This window comes from Rhipicephalus microplus, chromosome X (genome assembly GCF_043290135.1).
Source record: "Rhipicephalus microplus isolate Deutch F79 chromosome X, USDA_Rmic, whole genome shotgun sequence".
Classification (NCBI taxonomy): Eukaryota; Metazoa; Arthropoda; class Arachnida; order Ixodida; family Ixodidae; genus Rhipicephalus; species Rhipicephalus microplus.
Window position 1 is genome coordinate 275,731,540 of NC_134710.1, and position 21,498 is coordinate 275,753,037.

Sequence of the window (21,498 nt, forward strand, 5' to 3'; positions counted from 1 at the left end):
TAGCTGTTAAGGATTGTTTAGTTTCAATGAGATGGGCTAGTCTGCTATTCATTCTCTTAGCGGGAGGTCTGTGTTGATAGTCTTCGTAAAGCTGAAAGCATCCTTTTTTATTTGTTTTATCTGTGCATCAAGCTCCGGCGATGAGAGCGAGAGGACTGGTCTCTGTTGTTTCTAATTCGGCGAAAGAGATCCCAGTCTGTCCAAGCAAATTATTTTTGTTGTTTGCGATGTGAGTGAACTGGAAACTGTGTATTCAACGCGTAATGATCGCTGCCTAAATTTATGGCCGAGTTTCTCCACATCGGGTCCGTGACATTTTTGACGAACATCAGGTCCGGTGTGGAGCCTCTACAAGTTGAAGTGCCTAATCTGGTGGCGAAGGCATTGCCAGTGACCAGTGTTAGGCCCAGGTCAAGTGCGGCCTGCCCCAGCTCAACCTCCTTGCGAGTGTAATTATGGTGATATCCCCATGTTGAATGTGGAGAGTTAAAGTCACCACCGATTACTAAACAGTTTGCTGACTTCATTGCCAACTTCATGGCCAAGTGTTTGCCAACTTCAGAGCTTTTTTTTTTTTCAGAAGAGCTTTAAATCTTTGTCTGGTGTTGTTAGGACTACTGTAGAGATTAAGGATAAAGGTACTTTGACCAAACTTGGAGTGGTGAAGCATCCTATTCATGCTTTCGTTTCCAGACATTCCGGACAGCTGGCGTCCATTTCTCACGCAGCGCCTGCGGAGAGAAAAGTCTCCTGCTTTGACGGCATTCTAAGCAAAGCGCGGAGATACGCGGTCATTTTTGTGACATGATCTATTGAGAGACGTAAGGCTATCAACTTGAACTAAAGGTACTATGCTCACAGTAAAATACATACCAGCTGTAGACATGACGTTTCCTGTTTGTTGAAAAATTGTGGAAAAATCGCGGTGTCAATCTGCCCTTTTCTTAGGGCGATCAATGCAATTTTTTTTTCAGGAGAGGGAAAAAATGTACTGGCTCGGTTGCTCTCAGGAAGCGATGTCAAAACACACGCTTATTGGTTTCTTTTTGCTGTAGTCGTAAACGTTTTGGGACGGCTTTTTGCTCTCCCATAGTAGAGCGCCAAGTGCGCTAACTCATTACACTCCTTCCAAACACACATTTCACCAGGGTAATAGGACAGCTTAATGCTCTCCCATAGTAGAGTTCAGCGTACTCTAAATCGTCGAACATTTCTTTTAAACAGAGCAGGGCACCTGCTGCACCCAGGTTGTTTTTTATGTAGTCAGTGAGTGACGTGTCGCATTTTCACGACAGATGTATATGGTAGTAGCACATGCGCTATTCTGTTAATAGTGGTATGCGCCATAACATAGAGAGTATCGAGCGTTCTACCAAGCTCAGCTAGTAATGCCGCCTAGTTCAATGAAATATAACCAATAAAATATGTCTTGTTTTCATGCTGTTAGATCCTTGTATCGGAGCGTCGCTATCGCTCAGCCACGCGCATATGTAGCGACCCGAGAGAGGAAAGGGAACTGCATAATATGGCGTTTTTGACAAGTGCGAAACCAAGTGCATGCACCTTCACCCTCCGATCAATCGACATCTTCATTTGAGCGAGATATGCGTTGCACGTTCAGCCGCTCGTACGATCGTTCTGCGCACGTGCTATAGTTGCTTCAACGCGTCTTTGTGAAAATCGCTAGTATACGCAGGTCTTGCCGGAGCGGATCATAAACGCTTCGCGAAAGGTGCTTATTCCCGTGCTTCTATTGTAGAGCTCGTTTCGGGAAAATTCCGGCATCGGCGTTGGTGTCGGCGTCATGTGTTGTGAGCGAAAAATCCATTGCCGAAAAAATTGAGACATTTTTATATAAAATAAATGAAAATTTTCGGTTCGATTGAGAACGCAGCCTTGACCTGCGCGACAAGCAGGTGTCCGAATCTGCCACACAGTCATGCCCCTGCTTACAACTGCTTTGGAGAAGAAGAAAAAAGCACGGTCTGAGCCGAACACGCACATTATTCACAATGAAAGCTGCAACACCGTCCTTTGCACAGCCCTTTGTAGGCTAGTTCTTGTTGCCCTTCACTTGTGGCTCATACCCACTGCGGGGGATCAGCCAATAATTGAGTGGTCTTAAAAAGTATATTTCGATTTTGGAGTAAGGAAACTTGCATATTGAAAACGTTACAAACTTTACAATGAAATTTTGATGATCACTGATCTGTACTTAATATAGAGCTTTCGTATTAGTAATAGATAATAAGCGAGATCAAAACCTAACTTGAAAAAAAAAAGAACAAGAAGGGGAAGTTATGCGTATATCGACACAGAAGAATAATATCAGTTTGCTAGTCTTTCCGTTTCATTCAGATAATTCCGCACTGCCTCGCAAACTTTCGCACTGTCCAACCCAGAAAGGCGCGAAAGCACGTGGTTAAACCAAAATCAACCTTTCAAAAAGCATTAAATGTTATCTTCCGTAAAACTGGCATGCAAAAACTGAGTCGTCACCGACATGAATGTTGTGACAATGTTACTTATACTCGGGTTTTTCATGAAACATTCGAGTGCATGTGGACCCATACGACGAACAGCCACTGCTCTGGGTATCGTAGAGACTGCCGAAAAACGACCGTATGATTTAATCGTGGTTTCGATACCTCTCTTTGTAGTTCACCAGTAGCTAGTAATGATTTAGCGCAGCTAAAAGCGCTGCTTTGAGTGAGAAGCTAGGCAGATCCGTGCAAATTCTGATTTTCGATGTGTGTGTGCGTGTGTGTGTTTGGGCAGCCCCTTGAAACAGTCAATGTCCCGCGGCAATTTGGGCGTACCTGCATATTCACTCGTGCACCATTGCGCGTAGAAGCTGTGCATACACTGATTAAAATTCAGAAACCCATTAAACGCGCTAAAAACGAGCAACTACACGCTTTCGCAGGCTACGGCGCGCTCGCTCCTGATGCAGATGTTCCTGAGATATTCAGCACCATGTGACTACAGCGCCGCCGCTACTGTCACCCACCGGAGAATCAGTCAAGATATGACGCGGCCAGAGAACCATAAAGTTAATATGCAGAGAACACCTACCACTTTCATCTGCCGTTGCTCATCCTTGCATAAGGACATTTTTTGAAGGGCCGTGAATACAAGAAAATTGATATAATGTAACAAGTCTTTATTGATTGTGAAAGCTGATGGGCAGTAGAATGAGTGGGGAAAGTAAAAAAAAAATCAAAAATAATTTTTTAATCGTCGTCAGAAGTCTGCCTTACAGGCTCTTTTCTTGAAGTTAGCGCGATTATACATTTTATAGAAAAGTGATATTGATATAAGGTTTGGCAGTATTACAAATAAGCATGCTGACTAAGTGATGATGAATTTTCACCCCTCTGCTACGCACCCTTTGTGAAATAAAGGCCTGCAATCTAGACAGAAACACTTTTTATGTTAAATTTGAGAATTTTTATAACAAAGTATACATTACGCAGACACTCGAAATATTGCCACGTTCTATTTCTCAAGTTTTGTTATCGCCCCAAAACACTGCACAATTCTCAGCTCAAACCGTGCCTAAAGTTTTCGAGAAGCTTCCGTACTTTAGTAGATCATTTCGATAAGATCACGCCCACTCTGTGAACTCTACAGATTATTCTGGAACCTACGCCACCGCCAGCGATAACGCTAAAACATTCGATGGCAAGAGTATAAATGCCGACGCACTTCGCCGCTTGTGAGTAGTTGATCGACGGCCGACGCTGCGTTCGCCGCTTGAGGAGGTGGGCTAGAGCTTGTACCAATGTGACATTACAGTGTGTATTTTTCTTTTCTTCTTTAGAAACATGTATTTTTGTGCAATATTGTTCTTGAGCGCGAGAGCAAATTGTCCTCACAGGTGAATGCAAAACATCACCCTTCACTGTGAATGACCTCCCCTTGTTTGTTCATATAGCCTTACTGTTTATTTAAGTTTAATCTCGAAGGCAAGAATGTCCTGTCTTTGTTGAACAATTTTCGCATTGTACGTTACTGCATACACTATAAGTACTTTCGCTGTATATAAGAGCTTGCATTGTACATACGCATTGTTCAACATTGTCCATTTTTCATAGGCTTTGCATGATATATCCGGAAATCAAATTCTCTTAAACCAAGACTGCTACTGTAATCGGATTTTCCGTTTACCGGGCACAGGTTCGCCCAAATAAACAGTCAAATTCCAACACAAAGTTTCCTGTCTTCGGCCACGTCACGACCCCGTGACAATATACTTCAGCGTAAGGACCAGTATACGCCTATAGCCAAACAATTTTGAGGTACGTAGTATAAATATATTTTGTGTAATTATTTCATAGACGAATTCGAAAAACGCAGCACAACAGATATTTGCCATCTCCATCATTATTGATTTACTGTGTGTTGGGCTCGAACTTCGTGCGTTCCCCGAATACCTTATGTTACCCACCCCGCGGCCGGCGACCCCTCGCCAACAAGGAAGCAGGGCCACCGGAATGCGAGACGATGACTGTCTGCTGGCCACAAAGGACGCGACAACTCCCGTGCCGCTGTCGGGCTCAATGATGGCGCCTTACAGGAGACCAAGTCAGGCTGCAGGTGGCCGGTACACGTGGAAGGTACACGTACGCGTCCGCCGGACAATCAGAATCGGCGGAGGCGACGGCATTGGGGCAAGGGCCAATTGTATTGATGGCCTGTCAGCCCGGCATCGCGGGAACTTACTCGGAGGCGCTTTTCCACGACCTGGCAACACCCGTCGTCGACCATTCCGGGAACCGGTGTGAAAGAAACCCGAGCGACGGCGGAGAACCGATGAGTGGGCAAGAGGCGGTGGGTCTTCGAAGTTGTGGCGAGGAGAGACACATCTGTGTAGGCACTGCGCCGTGCTCCCGACCGGGTTGCAGAAATTAGGTGCCTGTTCTCTTCTTCTAACCACTACCACCACCACCATCTGTGCGTTCCGATTGGACTGTAAGAGTGGTTGAATGGGGAGACAGGGGATAAAACCAGGGGTGCAGGGACAGTGAAAGGAGGAGAAAAAGAGACGAATAAACGTCTCTATATCCAGATGATGTCGGAGCAGTCGTTTCCTCAAGGTATCAGCAGATGAAAAGTTCTCGTCTTCGGCTTCCTTGGCGGCAGCAGCAAATGTCGCGCAACAAGCGAGTGGAAAGAACCAAACGGAACGTAACTCTGTGCTTCCAAGAGAATTTTTACAGCAAAACCAATTGCGCATATTTTCTTTACCCAGATCAGGCAACAATATATAAAATTTTGAATGAAATTAAAGAGGTCGACCAACCATGCTGTGTTCGATCTTACGTGGAATCACGCAGCTTACGCCAGCTGCGTTGAGCGGACGAATCTATAGACGAAAAATGTCGGGGCCTGCAGGAATTGCGCCCAATCGTTCTGCGTTGCAAACAAGTATTCTGCCGCCGTCCGCGCCGGCTCAAGCGCTACATTTATATAGCTTCCCACTACTCGTGTTGAACATCCGTGTCGCTGTTGGCATCGTTACGAACAGTACACATTTGACTTTTTAACATGTCTGCGTACATTTGTACATATCTTTAGCCAGACAAAAAATACAACACAGCTATTTTTCATTAACACTCATACTCAAGGCACGAGTTACCTTCCGAATTTGTTTCGCAATCGGGGCTCTACGATTCGAGATGTATACCACGCATATATGGTCGCAACACATAGCACCTTCCTGTGCACAAGTACGCTGCTCCGAGAGCGTCATACCACGTACATTACTCCAGAACAACCACGGATCGCATTACCTCGCGGAATTCATAACGCTGTTCCAATTCTGTCATGAATACTTCATCCCTTACCAGGGACATTACGCCGTAGAGATTCACACTATATGTCAGACAGAGACGCGCGCACAAGGCGGGCCTCCAGAACTGGTTTATGAGAATTTTATTTCCAGATATATCTTGATTGATTGATATGTGGGGTTTAACGTCCCAAAACCACTATATGATTATGAGAGACGCACAAATATATCTTACATAGCTAATTATGTGCACACAGAGAGATAGACAGTGAAAAATCATGCGTACGTATATACGTGCCAGCTGTACTTACAGCGAAAATAATATATTTGCGAACGCAGTGATGTACAATGCAAAACATTGTACAACAAGGACAAGACATTTATTAGCATCGAGATGATTAAGCTTATATAAACAGGAAGGCCATATGCAGAAACAGCGGTTCACATTGGTTCATGGGGGGGGGGGGGGGGGTCCCGAAATCAAAAGGACACTGAAGACACGGAGCTATCAGCGAGTGTAAACTTGGGTGTTAAGAATAAAAGATTAACCATTGGGAGTACTTCGTACATGTGTTTGGATAGAGAGCATGGTGGGGGGGAGGGGGTAGAATAAGTGGGTAACGATTTAGAGTACTTTGTACTCTACTATGAGGAAGAAATCTTAAAAATTAAGTGTTCGCAAAAAAAAAAAAAGTTACTGAAAACAGCCTCAATCAAAATGATTATCACCCACGTCCACAAATGTGGTGCAACTTTTTTTCTTTTAAAACTAACAAATGCAGACAATTTTGTTTGCTACTATGACATTCATTTTTAATGTGCAATAATGCGTCGGTCACAAAGCGCAAACCTTTATATACAAGTATACTTTATATTTATTATCAGCGTGAAACAAGTTATGTAACTGCCTGCGCTTTTAAACCCCTAATGAGCGCAGCCTCTTATTTCTTCACAAAATCTATCCGGGTAATTTGGATCCGGAGAGGTTGTGTGGTAAAAAACAACAACGAACTGATAAGCTAACAAACATACACGCTAAATGTATATATTTCTGTTCACTTTTTTTATCGGAATAAGTTTTTAAAAGAAATAAAAAATGAAGCATTTACTGTGCGCGTTTTGTAATTTGTATACTGTCTGTAGTAGCACTGCTACTTGTATGGGCTGAATGTTTTTATTAGGAGATATGACCAAGTTCAGGGTAAAGAGACGGTTGCAGCGAAAGTTCTAACGCCATCGACGTGAATTTTCCAACCTTTCTTCTTCCTCCATGGTTCGAACCAGCAATAGAGGAGGCGCTGTTCGAACCGTCGGCCATGCGGAACCTTGCAACTTGGGCGAGACCCTTTGTGAGCGGTAATGTGATAAAGCAGGACGTTATATTGAGCTGTATTCTGGAGATGCGATTCGCCCTTGCCGACACTTGCGAAAGTGGTGAACATACCAGTGCCGCCTTTTTGCATTCTGGCTACCCAAAACATATCTGGAAAGCTTTGTGAAGCTGCTTAGATGTTGCATCTACAGATCAGTGACGAGTGCCGCTGCTGAAGTACTACGTTGTGTTGTGCCAAGTAGTGAATGTGTTGTGTCAGTTCAAAGTACAGCCGGCCATTTTTCTAACCTGAACGCGCGAGCGTTGACCGTCCCGTCGATAAGCGCCGTATAACGAAGCAGGGCGGCGAAAGGAAGGACAATACGCACATGTTCCTGATGAACAGCCATGTGCGACTGCTTTCTGCATGGCTGTTCAGAGAACAGGATGCCGGAAATCGGCGTTTATTGACCCAGGTCTAAAAAAAGATATGGGCGGCTGTATGTACCATTGTGGAATTCACTGTTGTGGATACCAACGCATTTGAATTGCAAAGTCCCCCCGCCCCCATAGATATAAACAGGGTTCTGCCGGGACCAGCGCGTCGGTTCAAGTTGACTGCAAGTTCTAACTAGCCGGGTTGGAATTGATGAGTTTTTTCAGTAATGGTGATCAATGTTGAAATTGTTATTTTGCTAAATGAGCACAGTAGCCTCCTTACAATAGAATAAATGATATCTATCTCAGTGCAGAAAGAGAGAAACTTCAAGAAATGTGAACGGTGAACATAATAATTTTAATTGTGTCGGGAAGCAAAAAAGTACACTGCATTTCATAATGTTCCTCCTGGATGTTTTCATGGTGTCCGCTGAGGCCTGGCAGATTTGATTGCCGCAATTGACCTACTTGTCTACTCTGGCAGAGCGAAAAATGATATTTGAGCACTACTTACTCCCAGTGCCTAGCTGGGATCACTCCAGGGTTCAGTGGCAAGTCACCGTCCCCTACTTAATTTTTCCATTGTTTCTGTGTTTAATTTCTTAAGGGCTGTCTCTTTCCATTAAGTAACATTGTAGCATGATTCCTTTTCACAGGGAGAGCTGTTATGAAATCACAAGAAGGGTCGCGTGTGGTGCCGTAGTTTCCTGCTGCCGTTGTTTTTAAGGACTATTGCCTGAAATAATAAATAAAAAATGGAAACAATAACACGGAGAACAGAGCGAGATTCGAACCCGGGTTCCCTGCATCACATCCCAGCATTCTACTGCAGAGCCACCCCGTGCCCGTAACTTTGTTGCAAGCTCTCCTTAGGCAGGCTTCATGTAGGGAAAGGAATAGCATTGGTATGAATAATAAAGCGTTTTAGAACAGCAAAGGATGTACCAGGCATCACAGCGTACGAATTGCATAACGAGTGCGTTGTTCAATGCTCCAACTCATTACAAAAGCTTGTTCTTGATCACCTATCAAGTGTGGTGCATACCCCCTTCGTCGTCACCAGCCACTCCATAAAAAATTTACACAAATTCTTTGCAAGTGTGTAGGGGATTTCACGCTTCTTCGAAGAATGACAAAGGATAGCATAATAAAGGCCATTCAAAACCGTGGGCCCGCCTACTGCACAAAATTTATAATTATTTGTGGCATAGTGGGCACCTATCTAAGTGTGCTTCTTGTAGTTACCCGAAAGAGTGTTTAGAAAAGACTCTGACAGGCCGCTCTTCCAGTCTTGGCCGTGACTATGTTGCATGTTCCGCGCAGATCTGGCGGCCGTAGTGGAAGTGCTGCTCTGACTTGCTTCAAACTGCTCCAAACAGTAATTTTTGTTAGGAATTGCTCCAAACCTGCTCCGAAATGACACCTATAGAATGAGAATAACGAATTTTTGTGTTTGATCGACTAGAGAAACTGAAAAAAGTATGTGTACTATCCCAGTGTGCTACATGTGTGCAGCATTATCAGCTCTGATCTCATTTGCGTGACAAAAGCTGGCATGTTAAAGCATATATCTCATTTGGCTGTTCTTTTTTTTTTCTCTGTTAGACATGCAGGCTAGTGTGGTGAAATGTGAAAATTAGTAGGATTGTGTTTACCTCATGCCGATTATCTACTGCTTACTTGGCAACACTTATATTGGACTGTGTTCACTTCTAAAGTATGGCACTCAGCTTTTTCAGTTTTTATTTGATTTGTGCCACAAATACTAGTATTTTTAATTGTAGCTTATTTCAGAGCACTTTTTTGACAACCTGCGATTGTTTGCTTCATGAAATTTATATTGATTGTTGTCTCTTGAATATACCATTAGCATTTACCAGATGCTTCGACGATGCTCTGAACTTCTTTATAGTATGGGCAATTTCCTGCTCCTAAAATACCAGTGGCTACTCTTAATTAGCATTTTTTTCTGCTCCGTAAACATTTACGGCTGCTCAAAAGTAGTACTCTTCTTGTGAAATATTAAATGTCACTTCCATCACTTCTAGGGTGCACGCCTTCGGACTTTGAGAATAAAGTTTTCTCAAACCAAACTTCCATCACTGTGGCTTTTTTGTTCTTTTTTTCAATGACCGGGAATGCTTGAAGCACGTGTTTAAAGCTCAAAGAGATCTCTGGAAGATTATTCAGCAATAAAAAGTTTTTTCTTTGTAGTAGTTTACTTGAGTGAATTCTGCCATGAAGGGACAGACAAAATCTAGCAGGGTAAAAGGAAGAAAGCACATCATATACTCATTCAGCAGCATTTGCCCTAGTTGTAGCATGTCCTTCATATATTTTATGTGTTGAAAGGGTTAAAATTGCATTTCACTGTCTAAACTTAGCAGACAAACGTTACTTTTCGAGCAGCCCCGCCGCGGTGGTCTAGTGGCTGAGGTACTCGGCTGCTGACCCGCAGGGCGCGGGTTCAAATCCCGGCTGCGGCGGCTGCATTTCCGATGGAGGCGGAAATGTTGTAGGCCCGTGTGCTCAGATTTGGGTGCACGTTAAAGAACCCCAGGTGGTCTAAATTTCCGGAGCCCTCCACTACGGCGTCTCTCATAATCATATAGTGGTTTTGGGACGTTAAACCCCACATATCAATCAATTACTTTTCGAGCAGGAAATACACTATCCCATCTTTCTTTCTGGTAATGAGAAAACATGAAGCCAGAAAACAATAAAATTTTCATTTGATGTTATGCAACCCTCATATGCAGCATTTCAGCACTATAAAGAAGAAAATATGTCCTACATACAACTGCCAGCGCACTTACTGTCCTCCATTGATCGAAGGACTTCTCAGTAACCTCGAATGGGATGTTGACACATGTCAGATGGACCACTTTGCCTGTCTGTCCTGCTATACATGTGATTCTCTGTAATGCCGAGAATATTTCAAGCAGCTTCTTGCCACTAGCTCAATAAGTAATATAAATTTTCGCTTGGAAGTGCACTCTTGATTAGACTTAAAGAGGTGTGTCATTGTTTTCATTTGCTTAAACTTGCCCTTTGTGGTCGCCATCTTTGACGCCAGTGGTGATAAAGATTAGTAAGTTTGGTCCCAACTAAGTTACTGTGAACGCTGCTTTGGTATTGTTCTGTCTCAAATCACGTAGCCTATAAATGTTTGAACAAATGTTGCCTGAAAGAAAAGAAAGAAAGGCATGCATTATAATGGGACAAAAGCCGTCATTTTTCTATGTTAGCGTATCCGTTCTTGTGCTAAAATCTTCCTGGGGCATTTAAAAAAAAAACGATTGAAGATGATGATGTGTGATTAATGCATTCACTGTTCGTCAAGCAGCTGGTTGCAGTGCGAACTTGGCTCAAAGACAAAAGGAGGCACAAAGAACACGGGCACACCAACTTTAAATGCAGGAGAGTTGGATGCTGCTGCTACTATCAGAACCATCGTTTAACCCCCAATTGAGGTCAGACGCATGCTAGAGAACCAGCCAAGCGCAAATTATATAGCAGAGTATATTGCCAGGGTCAAAATAATATATTTTTTCTCATGAAATTGTATTTTCTGGGATTTGGGGTGTGCTATTTTATTCAACCAGTATTCTGTCTATTTGCTATGAAAATAGTCACTGAACAAGTTTTTCCACAATGCTCAACAGCATGACATTATTTCTGCATCATCAACTGAGATAGGGAGTGCTCCTAAAATGGTTTGGTTCCATAAGGTTTGCAATCAAATGAAATATTTCTAGCTCTTCCCAAGGGCCCAAAATAATTATTCATGTCCTTTATGTAAATGTGACTTGCTTCTCCTGAAGGATGTAAAGTTACCTGCTCCGGATTTCTCCAAAGTTGAAAATTTTTCTACTCCAAAGTGCTCCAAAATGCAGATTTTTCTGTTGCAAAGTGCTCCAATATATAAATTTTTTAGTTCCAGAAATTGCTCCAAATCAGCAGACCTCGGTAGCATCACTGTATTTGTCTCTAGCAAACTTATTGAAAACAAAAAATTTTTACTGTTTTGCTTGTCAGCCTTTTTTATCCAATTTTTGCTGCTGTTATGCAGCCAGCTTGTACAGGTATATAATCTATACTTATTAGTATTCATCCCACAGGAAATGTGTGGTTTGCACAAAATGCGTTCAGTCATTCATTTCTAGATGTCTCAGAAGAATTGTCATTTGGGCTAGTTAAAATTGGTAATGTATGTTGGAGCGGATGGCACAAAAAAATGGGGGCATTAGGTGTATTACACAGTTTATCACATCATCAGTGCTGTGCGGTGTCTAGTACTTCCAGTGTCTTCGCTTTTTGTACTGCCCATTCCAAAATGCATGCAGATTTTTTGTGCACCACGAATTACTCGTTCACAGTGGTACTGGCAAAGTTAGTGGGCCTTTTGTTAAGGCGAGTCTAGTGTGTCCTCCAGTTGGTTTTTCTGTTCCTTTCTTAGCACCAGGAAGCACATTGCTTCGTCCAATCTATGGTTCTCTTGGTAGAAAGAGCTCTCAAACGACACTGAAAAGGTAAGCATTTAGTACCTACTAGTATATTGCGTGTTTGTATTTGACTTCACCTAGATTATCAAAATCTTAGTTATTTGTGTAACTCCGTGTTTTTAATACTTTACATGCATGATATGCCATAGTTTTTTTACTGCATCATTCAGAGGGAAATCTAATGCCTCAGTCAGTGTCGTAATTTATGTTGTACATTTCAGAGCACCAGACCACGAGCTGAAATGTTAGTGTGAGGCTTGTGTCCCTTGATAGGGTCCTGCGCAGCCCCTTTAGATGAATAAACATTGTGTAAGTTGGTATAGTAAGGAGCTGTGAATAGTTTGGCAAAGCTTAGTAAAGATAAGCTTAGTAGAGTAGTTCGTAGAGATAAGCGGTATGTGTGAATAGCTCATACTTCCACAGAAGGCTGCTACTCTCAGTTTCTGAAAATACCAGTTGACCGGTGTTCCCATAAATTCAAGCCATACGGTAAACCTTGCACATTACTTCTTGGCCATAATATTTCCCACTGAAATGTCTCGCTCTGTCCTTGTTTTCAATGATCCTTTTTCTAACTGGAGTTGTTTAATCAAAATAGCCAAAATGTAGACTTGACTACAAGTTAACCAGTGAAGACTGGTATTGTCAGTCCATAAAATCGCAGCGAGCCGATTGAGGAATTTCACAGTTGCGGCACCAGCAGTCTTTCATTTCTGAGTCGTCTTTATTTATTCTTCTGTATAATTCCTCAGTTCACTCAGAAGTAGTGTTAAAGTATGCATTGCACCCAGCTTGTTACACCTTTAATATATGAATCTTCCATGATGAAAATACGAAAACATTCTTAATAATGACTCTTGGTATATGTGCTGCTTTTGTTTTTCCTTGTCTTTTTAGCACTACTGTCAAATCTGATCATAGAGAGCCCAGGTACAACGAATTCTGCTTTATATTTATATTCAAAGCTGTAGTATCTATTTATGTGAAATGTACATTTTGTAATGATCTGTACTTTGGGTATATCGACTTTACCAAATCCGTAAGCACAGTTGTAGACAATGGCGAGTTTGTCCGTCTTTGAAACGAAATCGCTGGTGCTCCTCGCGCTGTGCCCCGAGCCTTCACTTTGAAGATTTTGTCATTGTCGATGAGGAGGTAGCAATGATGTAAGTCAGCTGGATGTGAAAATTGTTGCTGACGGGTTGGTTTCTGGCGACATGGAAGACATGGCGACATGGAAGAAATGCCATTTGAAAACGTCGCCTGCACCCAACATTTGCTGGAGCTATCTCTGCATCACATGTGCTGCAACACTGTATCCAAAAAAATGGACTTGAATTGCTCGATATTTCGCGAGTTGAAAATGCAATCATCATGGGTGTAGCAAGGCGCACAAAGCAAACCAAGAGAACCTGCAAATAACTGCTCATTGCACTGTACTGACTGTACCATTGTGGCAGACCAACTAGCCTGAATTTCTGGCTTAGCCACTCCTTTGTTGCTTTTTTGTACAGCCACTTCAAATCCACCACTGTGACATAAATGCGGCAGTCGCAGCTACCACAGCTGAAGGAAACTAAAGAGCCGAGAAGTTTCAAGCTGAGTAAATGCAATATCATTCATATTAACCCGTGTCAACGTTAGCAAAAGTGTTAAGGTACGCACTCACTTGGATAAAAAATTCTTGAATAGGGAGTGCTGCTAGAGCCAACTCTGTGACAAGTGGCCTTGTTTTCATAGCAGCTGCCCTGAAAACGAAGACAGGAAGTCAAAATTTTTACTCTACCGACACCCCCTGTTCAGATTTTTTTATCCCTTTAAGCTTCTCTTCTCCTCGACTACAGCTTTTATTGTGCTCACTCAATGTTTCAAGGCACAACTACTGATAGCGTATTTCAATCAGTGGCATAATTTGTGTGAACACCTCATTTGCATAAACTTAGTCGAAAGCATTCAGTTAGTTTGCTCATAGAAGGTACCAACTTTGTTTGCTCTATAATACACAAATATGGCATACTGTTTAAACTATGGGTGTAATCACCACGAGCACGAGCAGGTGTGGAACTGCTCGTTTCCCGACATGCAGGCCATGTCGCGCCAGACGTGGCATCGAGGCCATGCTTCCAGTTCCGGCTTGCGACGGACTCGCTTGGATGTGGCACCGAGACCACGATCTCCGCCGGTTGAACGGAAACAGCTGCTCGCCGGAAGAGCGAGTGTATTGACCCGGCATAGCAGTGCTGCTCCTGCGGTGAGCAAGCGAGCAGCCGGGCGAGCAGCTGTTGTTTCCGTTCAATTGGTGGGGATCGTGGTCTCATTGCCACGTCCAAGCGGAGCTGAAGCTGAAGCCTGGAGCTGAAAGAGTAGTTTTGGTGCCACGTCGGGTGCAACGTGGCCTGCGTGTTGGGAAATAAGCAGTTCCACATCTGCTCGTGCGTCGACGCATGACGTCGTCGTGCACACTAGTGATCCTACTGCTTCGCGCGTCTTTTGTCAACCTCCTGGTACTGTGGACACGTCCGACGAACAATTATTTTGGGATGGACCGATTGTCGCGCTTGTGTGGGCTAGGAGCATAGGGTTAGAACTTTCGTGACATTTTTAGTGTTTGGCCAATCAGAGTGTTTGTGATTGTATCCAGTCGATAAATGTTTCGTGTGTGTGCCTCAGGGCCCTGAACCACCACTTATATTTTAGTTTTTGTTCATATTTTATGTTTTGGCTTAGTGGGGAAGGTCATCTGTATTTGTGCAAATATGGCATTAAAGTGAAAACACTTTTGGTTGAGTATATTTCTCATTACTTCATTTTTATGTTTTATGAAAATGTCAGGATCTATTGTACATACTAGTAATATTAAGACCTGACAAATGCAATTTTTGGGAGATTTGAAAAGATTTGTAGAAACCTTTTGTAAACACTAGCAGACTAAAAGCTACATTAGAACCCATAGTGTTTTGAAAGGATAGTTCACGTCATGCTTACTTTTTTGCAAGTAGTTTACCAAACTAACATTGTATTGTAGACATATTGTGTAGCTCTCAATTACGTCAGTTGTTGTAGTTGACAACCATTGAGAAGGTATGCATTCTGCAGGGCTACAATGATTTTTCTATTCTGAGGAGCGAGGATAATTGTGCAGTTAGCATAGTGCCATTCTTGCAGAAAGGCCATGTCTGCATGCTGTACACAGTGATACGGAGAGCACCCAACTATTTCTGTCAATCTTGAAGCTAGCCTTCTGGGTGCATAAGCAGTTATAGCTCTCTAAAAAGAAAAAAATTAACATGATACTGCAGCATTGAAAACTGTGCCAAACTGAGTGTGTGTTGTGTGCGTGGTATTCAGTTTTTTTTTTTCTATCGTTTGTATACAAGACTAACACCATGTAGATGCAGCAGACTTGAAAGTAGCACAAGTGCTGAAAACCAGAGAAATATTGCAAAAAGGTTATTGTGACTTGTCCTGTCTGTCTTGATTTTCTTTCTCTTCATTCTCTCGCATGCATATTCTGGGGAGGTCACTGTGCTGCGGAAATTTTATCTAAACAACCTTGCCATGAAAGTATTGGACACAGTAGAAAGGGGAAAAAAACTATATGGACATGTTGTACAAAAAATGCCTTTATATTTTCTCATTGTGGGTTCTTGCATCTAAGGGCAACTGTAAAACTGCTGTTAGTATCAAGAAAACTATTGGTGTATCGAAGTGGGTAGTTTTGGGAGTACTTATTCTCTTTACACTCTGTCAGAGAGCTACACTTTTCAAGCTAAAGATAACAAATCTACGTGTTTTTATTGCAACAGTTACCGAAATGAGAATAAAACTTCGAAATATTCAATTCCAATTGATAAGTGTAAAACATGTTTGTTGCAAAATCTTATCTTAACATAGGAAAAACCAATGTGTGCTGCTGCTATCTACACTAAATGTTCTCTATATGCTCTGCCTGGTGTGGCACCCACTTCTTCTCTCTCTTGTGGTCATAGAACACTTAGATCTTTGTATGGGCTCATAGTTGCATGAAAAAAACAGTAGATATAATTGAGGTGTATGACAGATAGCAAAATTGTGTAAACTGTGCAAAATATTATACAAACTGAAAATAAAAAAGTTGTTGTGGCAAAAAAAGTAAGAAATGTTCTATCTGATATTCAACATTTATCAGTTCTAAAAGAACAGTTTTTTCTATTCCGAGTCATCAAATACATCTTTGTTCACCAATTACCCAGTCAGTACATATTAAGAAAGGTAAAAGCACACTGAAAAAGAGGGCACAAGGAAGGTACACTCGCACATAGCACAACCTGTGTGTGTGTGTCCTCGTTTTAAGTGTGCTTTTACCGTTTTTAATCAGGGAATAGGAACTTGCCCAGATGTCCACCTCAGTACATACTAGTGAAAATATTAGTAGTCTGTCTTAATATGTCCATACATATCTGTTTCAGTGTGTCACAATAGTCTGTGTCTATTATAACTGTCAAGTGAGTTAGTGTAACCCACATTAGTAACCCACATTATTTCCTTTGCACTGTCTTCAGTTCGGGTCATATTGGCATCTTTTCAACTCGAACGAGTAGATCAGAGCCAAACTTATACTTAGAGAGCAGATTGGTCGTGACGGTTATCACGAGCAATAGCGCATGCGAGTCATGATACCAATGTCTGGTTTGAATCCATGAGTACTGTACATCAAGCGTGCTGGCTGTTCCATCACCTGCTGCTCATTGACACGGTCGGAGCACCTAACGAAAAAAAATGTCATGGCTTGTTGGCTGTTAATAAAATCTAAACACTACCCATATGTGGACGCACCTGCACGTATCTCTACAGATGATGTGCGAAAGCAGTGGTGCAGTCAGGGTAGGTATTGCACTGTACAGGATGTAGCCGTTAAACAGCATGAGAGTTGTATCATGCCGATACGTGCAGCCAAAACATGCTGTCATGATCATGTCGGATGGCACACTAACTTCCTAATTATTCATTGATTACTTGTTCACAAACTAAACAATTATTTGTTCATGATTGGGTTGAACCAAACTGCAAAGAAGTGTTATAGTGTTCAGCTATATAGATGATAATCTTATTATCATTGACAAGTCATGTGCTGTGCAATTAAGTGAGCGCATTCTAAATGTGTCTAAAGCAAAAGGGATGGGACTAGAATTCAATTGCAAGGTATCTTGCTTTGATAATTTGCAGTTTCTTGACACATACTTTTTAAGTTTCACTGTGAGCATGTTTGTGGGCAGTATTCTTCGGGTTCTGCAAAACAAGTTCTATTTCGTGTTGGTGCATTCGAATAATGTGAAACGAGGAAAAAAAAAAACTTGTACGCATAAGATGAGCATTGTTTCTAGCTACAAATTGATCATCTCAAATTGGCAAGGTGATTCATACGTGTCGTTGCATCGGTTTGTGAAAATGTGTTTGCATGGCAAAGAAAGATAAATACGGATGTTCTCCACCCATGATAAATGAAGAAACTGGAAATATTGCAGTTATACCTTGTATGTATAAGAAGTTGCATAAGGACTGAGGAATAGAGGGAAGCGATGTGTGGTGAGGGTTGTGTTGCTGTCTCAAATAATCTTAGTCGCATTTGTTCCATAGTGCACAAAAGGACTTAAGGGTCTGCATAGGGCAAAAGAAAATGGAGTTAAAGGCGTGCCAATGACCACTTTCAAGCAATCCCAGAAACCCCCGTGGGCGCGCAAAACACGATGGGAATAGTCTCTACGTTGAGTGCGCCGGCTGTTTCGTCACCCTCGACTTGTTAGTGCTGGGAGCACCAAACGAAAATTGCATCACCGCTTGTTGACTACTATTAAATCATAAGTACTACACATGTCTGAAGGCATATGCATGTATCTCGACGCATGAAACTCGAAAGGAACCATGCAGTGAGTGTAGGTGTAACCGAGCGTATGTATATGGCTTTATACGCATGCGAGTTGTCACATGCCGATACATGCAGTCAAAACGAGCTATCGTGAGTAATGTGAGCTGCAACATCGAATTCATAATTATTCAATAATTACTTATTCACAAACTGAACAATTAATCATCTGTGATAAAGTTTAACCCAACTGCAGACAGGTGTTAGTGTTAATTAATAGATATTATTGCTTGATTTAATTGACAAATTATGCTTTGTGCAAATAAGTGAGCTCATTCTAAATGTGTTTAAGAAAAAAGGGATGGGACTACAATTCACATGCGAGGTGCCCTGCTTTGGTAATTTGTAGTTTCTTGGTACATGCTCTTAAAGGGACACTAAAGAGGAACAATGGGTTGGTTGATGTTGACAAACTGAACTCTAATGCTATAAATTTCACTATCATTAGTCCATTTTTTTGAAAAGAAAATCAAGGTTGAAGCTTCATTTTTCAATTTTGCACTGAAATCTCTGTGCGTTACATTCAAAATTTCTAAATGTATTTTCGTATTTTCACTACATTGGCTCAATGAAATATCCTCAAACTTCATATTCTAGGTCTATGGCATCCACAGATGTCATTGTGCTTCATTTTTATCGATTAGGAGCCACAGAGAATCCATTAGCTGCCTTCAAAATGTATGACGTCACGATGACTTGGTGTGGGACATTCAAGGTGGAGTCTCCACCTGTATTTTCTTTTCATGCATTTTCTAGCTTGCCAAGCCTCTTGTTGTAGTAAGAGTGGTGTTTTGAGCATCGTGAAACTGTACTTGACTAATGCGTGGAAAATCGTTTTGCTCTTTATTATCTCTTTGCTTCACTGTGCGCATGTTTGCGCACCTATAGTCCGAAGACAGCGAAACCATGGTGTTTAATTTTACACCGGCGTATCCGAATGTTCTTAAACAAGAAACATTGGCGTCATGCTTACGCATGGCATCAAGTAAAAAAAAAAACTTGTGCACATAAGATCAGCAGTAGTTTCCAGCTGCGAATTGATCGCCGCAAAGAGGCAGGGTATCCTGCGTATCATTGCATCAGTTTGCTGAAATTTGTTCGCATGGCAAATAAAGATAAGCACTGTGTCTGCTGCTACCAGTAAAAATTAAACCAACTAGAAATATCGCAGTTATTCTATGTATGTATAGGAAGTAGCACAAAGTGAATATTGTATACTGAAGCGACATGGAAATCTGTACGAAAGCGTTTGTTTGCCCAAATAAGTTTAGCCACATTTGTTCCGTAGTGCACACAAGATTGCAAAGGTCAGCATTGTGCTAAGAAAAATGCGGTCAAAGGCATGTCACTTGTTTCGTCAATATTTGTGCACAAGTTAAGTGCAAATATCCTTCTTTTGCCCACATCACATTGACCAGGTCGATGTATTAGCACGCACCTCAGCGAGCATCTAAGTTCATTGAATGGAGCCTGTGATTTTGCCTCTCTAAGTCAATAATGCAAATGTAATCCTATCTTCGAAAGCAGTGATTTTGTCACTGTGCTTTCAACAACGCAAGAAATTTTGGAGGCATATCTGGTCACAAATAACGCTACAATCTGTCCAAGTCTAATTTCTTGTGTAATGATAGAGAAGGTGAGCTTCATTAATCAACTGTAAATGCGCAGCTTGGTTGTTTGACTTTTATGCATTGGGGTGCAGCGTGTGTCATAAAGACGCACGCTGCACCCCCTTTTTTCAGATACTTCTCTTTTTTTTTTAACACGTGCAATACTTTTATAGTTGTGAGTGGGTGCTAGATGGTGTGTGTATTCTCGTACTTGTCCGGCTTCTTTATTTTTCTTCTCTAAGTATTATTCCAACCTGTAACTGTATGTACCAGAGTGGGGCATTATCGAAGATACTATGGAGTCTTGGTTTGGAAGACCTTTATTAGGCCCGAAGAACCGGCAGCCGACAGCTGAGATGATCGGACCAAGATGATGATGCTACGTGACAACGATGAGGATGCATGAGCAACACATGATAATGATGATAATGTACAGATGAAGAGGATTGGTATACTAAATGCCCACACTAATTCCCCCCACGTGAAAGCGGCCAGCCTGGCCGCGGCAAGTCAAGGGGACAAAGAACGTCGCATGAAGGGCTTCATACGGGAGACATGGACGACCTCAGTAGTTCGATAACGGCGATCAGCCGGGGCTACAAGTGGCGTCACGCGATAATTCACTGGTGAAGGTTCTTCAAGAACTGTGTACGGCCCGATAAACCGTGGCTGGAATTTGTCGCACAAACCAGGTGTGCGAATAGGCGTCAAAAGAAGCACTTCGTCTCCAGGTTGAAAGGATACAGCACGATGGGATTCATCATAAACCAGCTTTCTGTCTTGCTGTCGGGCTTCAGTGTTTATACGAGCACGTTGGCGGCTCTCTGCGAGCCGTAAAATGTATTCCTCTGAAGAGGATGGAGATGAATTCACATAGCAGGTAAAGAAAGAGACGTCCAGGAGAGAAGTAGGGGAGCGTCCATAAACTAGGTAAAATGGTGAGTAGCCGGTTGTCCGCTGAATAGCCGTATTGTAGGCGAAAGTGACGAATGGTAGGACTACATCCCAGTTCTTGTGGTCTGGTTGAATGTAGGCGGCGATCATGTCAGAAAGAGTGCGGTGAAATCGCTCAGTGAGGCCGTTAGTTTGGGGATGATAACTAGAGGCAGTCTTGTGAGTTGTGCCAGAAGCGCGAAGAAGTTCGTTCACTAGTTGTGAAAGGAAGGCCCTTCCACGGTCACTGAGCAATACACGTGGAGCACCATGACGCAGTATAATGGCTCGGAGGATGAAATCGGCAATTTCAGAAGCTGAACCGGTAGTGACGGATGCCGTCTCGGCGTAGCGCGTCAAATGGTCAACGGCTGTTACTATCCATCGGTTTCCAGCAGCACTGACTGGAAGGGGGCCATAAAGATCAATGCCTACAACTTCAAAGGGTGTGGCTGGGCACGGAAGAGGCTGTAGTGTACCGGCTGGAGCAGATGTGGGTAGTTTTCTAGATTGACAGGTAGTGCAGGACCCAACGTACCGAGCTACACTAGTGGTAATACCTGGCCAATAAAACCGACTTCGAAGGCGATCGTAGGTTTTATGATAACCAAGGTGACCTGCCGTCGGATGGTCATGAAGTGCTCTGAGGACTTCGGACCGAAGCGATCGGGGTAGAACGGGAACCCAGCGCTGACCGTCAGGATGGTAAATTTTGCGGTACAGCACCAAGTTGTCCAGCTTAAACTGCGAGAGTTGGCGACGAAGCCTCGCATTAGGTGGACGGGAACTGCCAGTGAGGTAGCCTATAATACGTCGACAGTATGTGTCAGCCAGCTGTCGAGAAGAAAAATCGTGCGGGTCGTCCGAAGGCAGCTGGTCCATAGAGGCGAGAAAGGAAACCGCCGTAGACGTGGTCTCCGAGGGCGTGTTGTGCAAAGTGATTGCGGAAACGCTGAGGGGAGCCGCTGGTAGTGGGCAGCGAGAGAGAGCATCGGCGTCGCTAT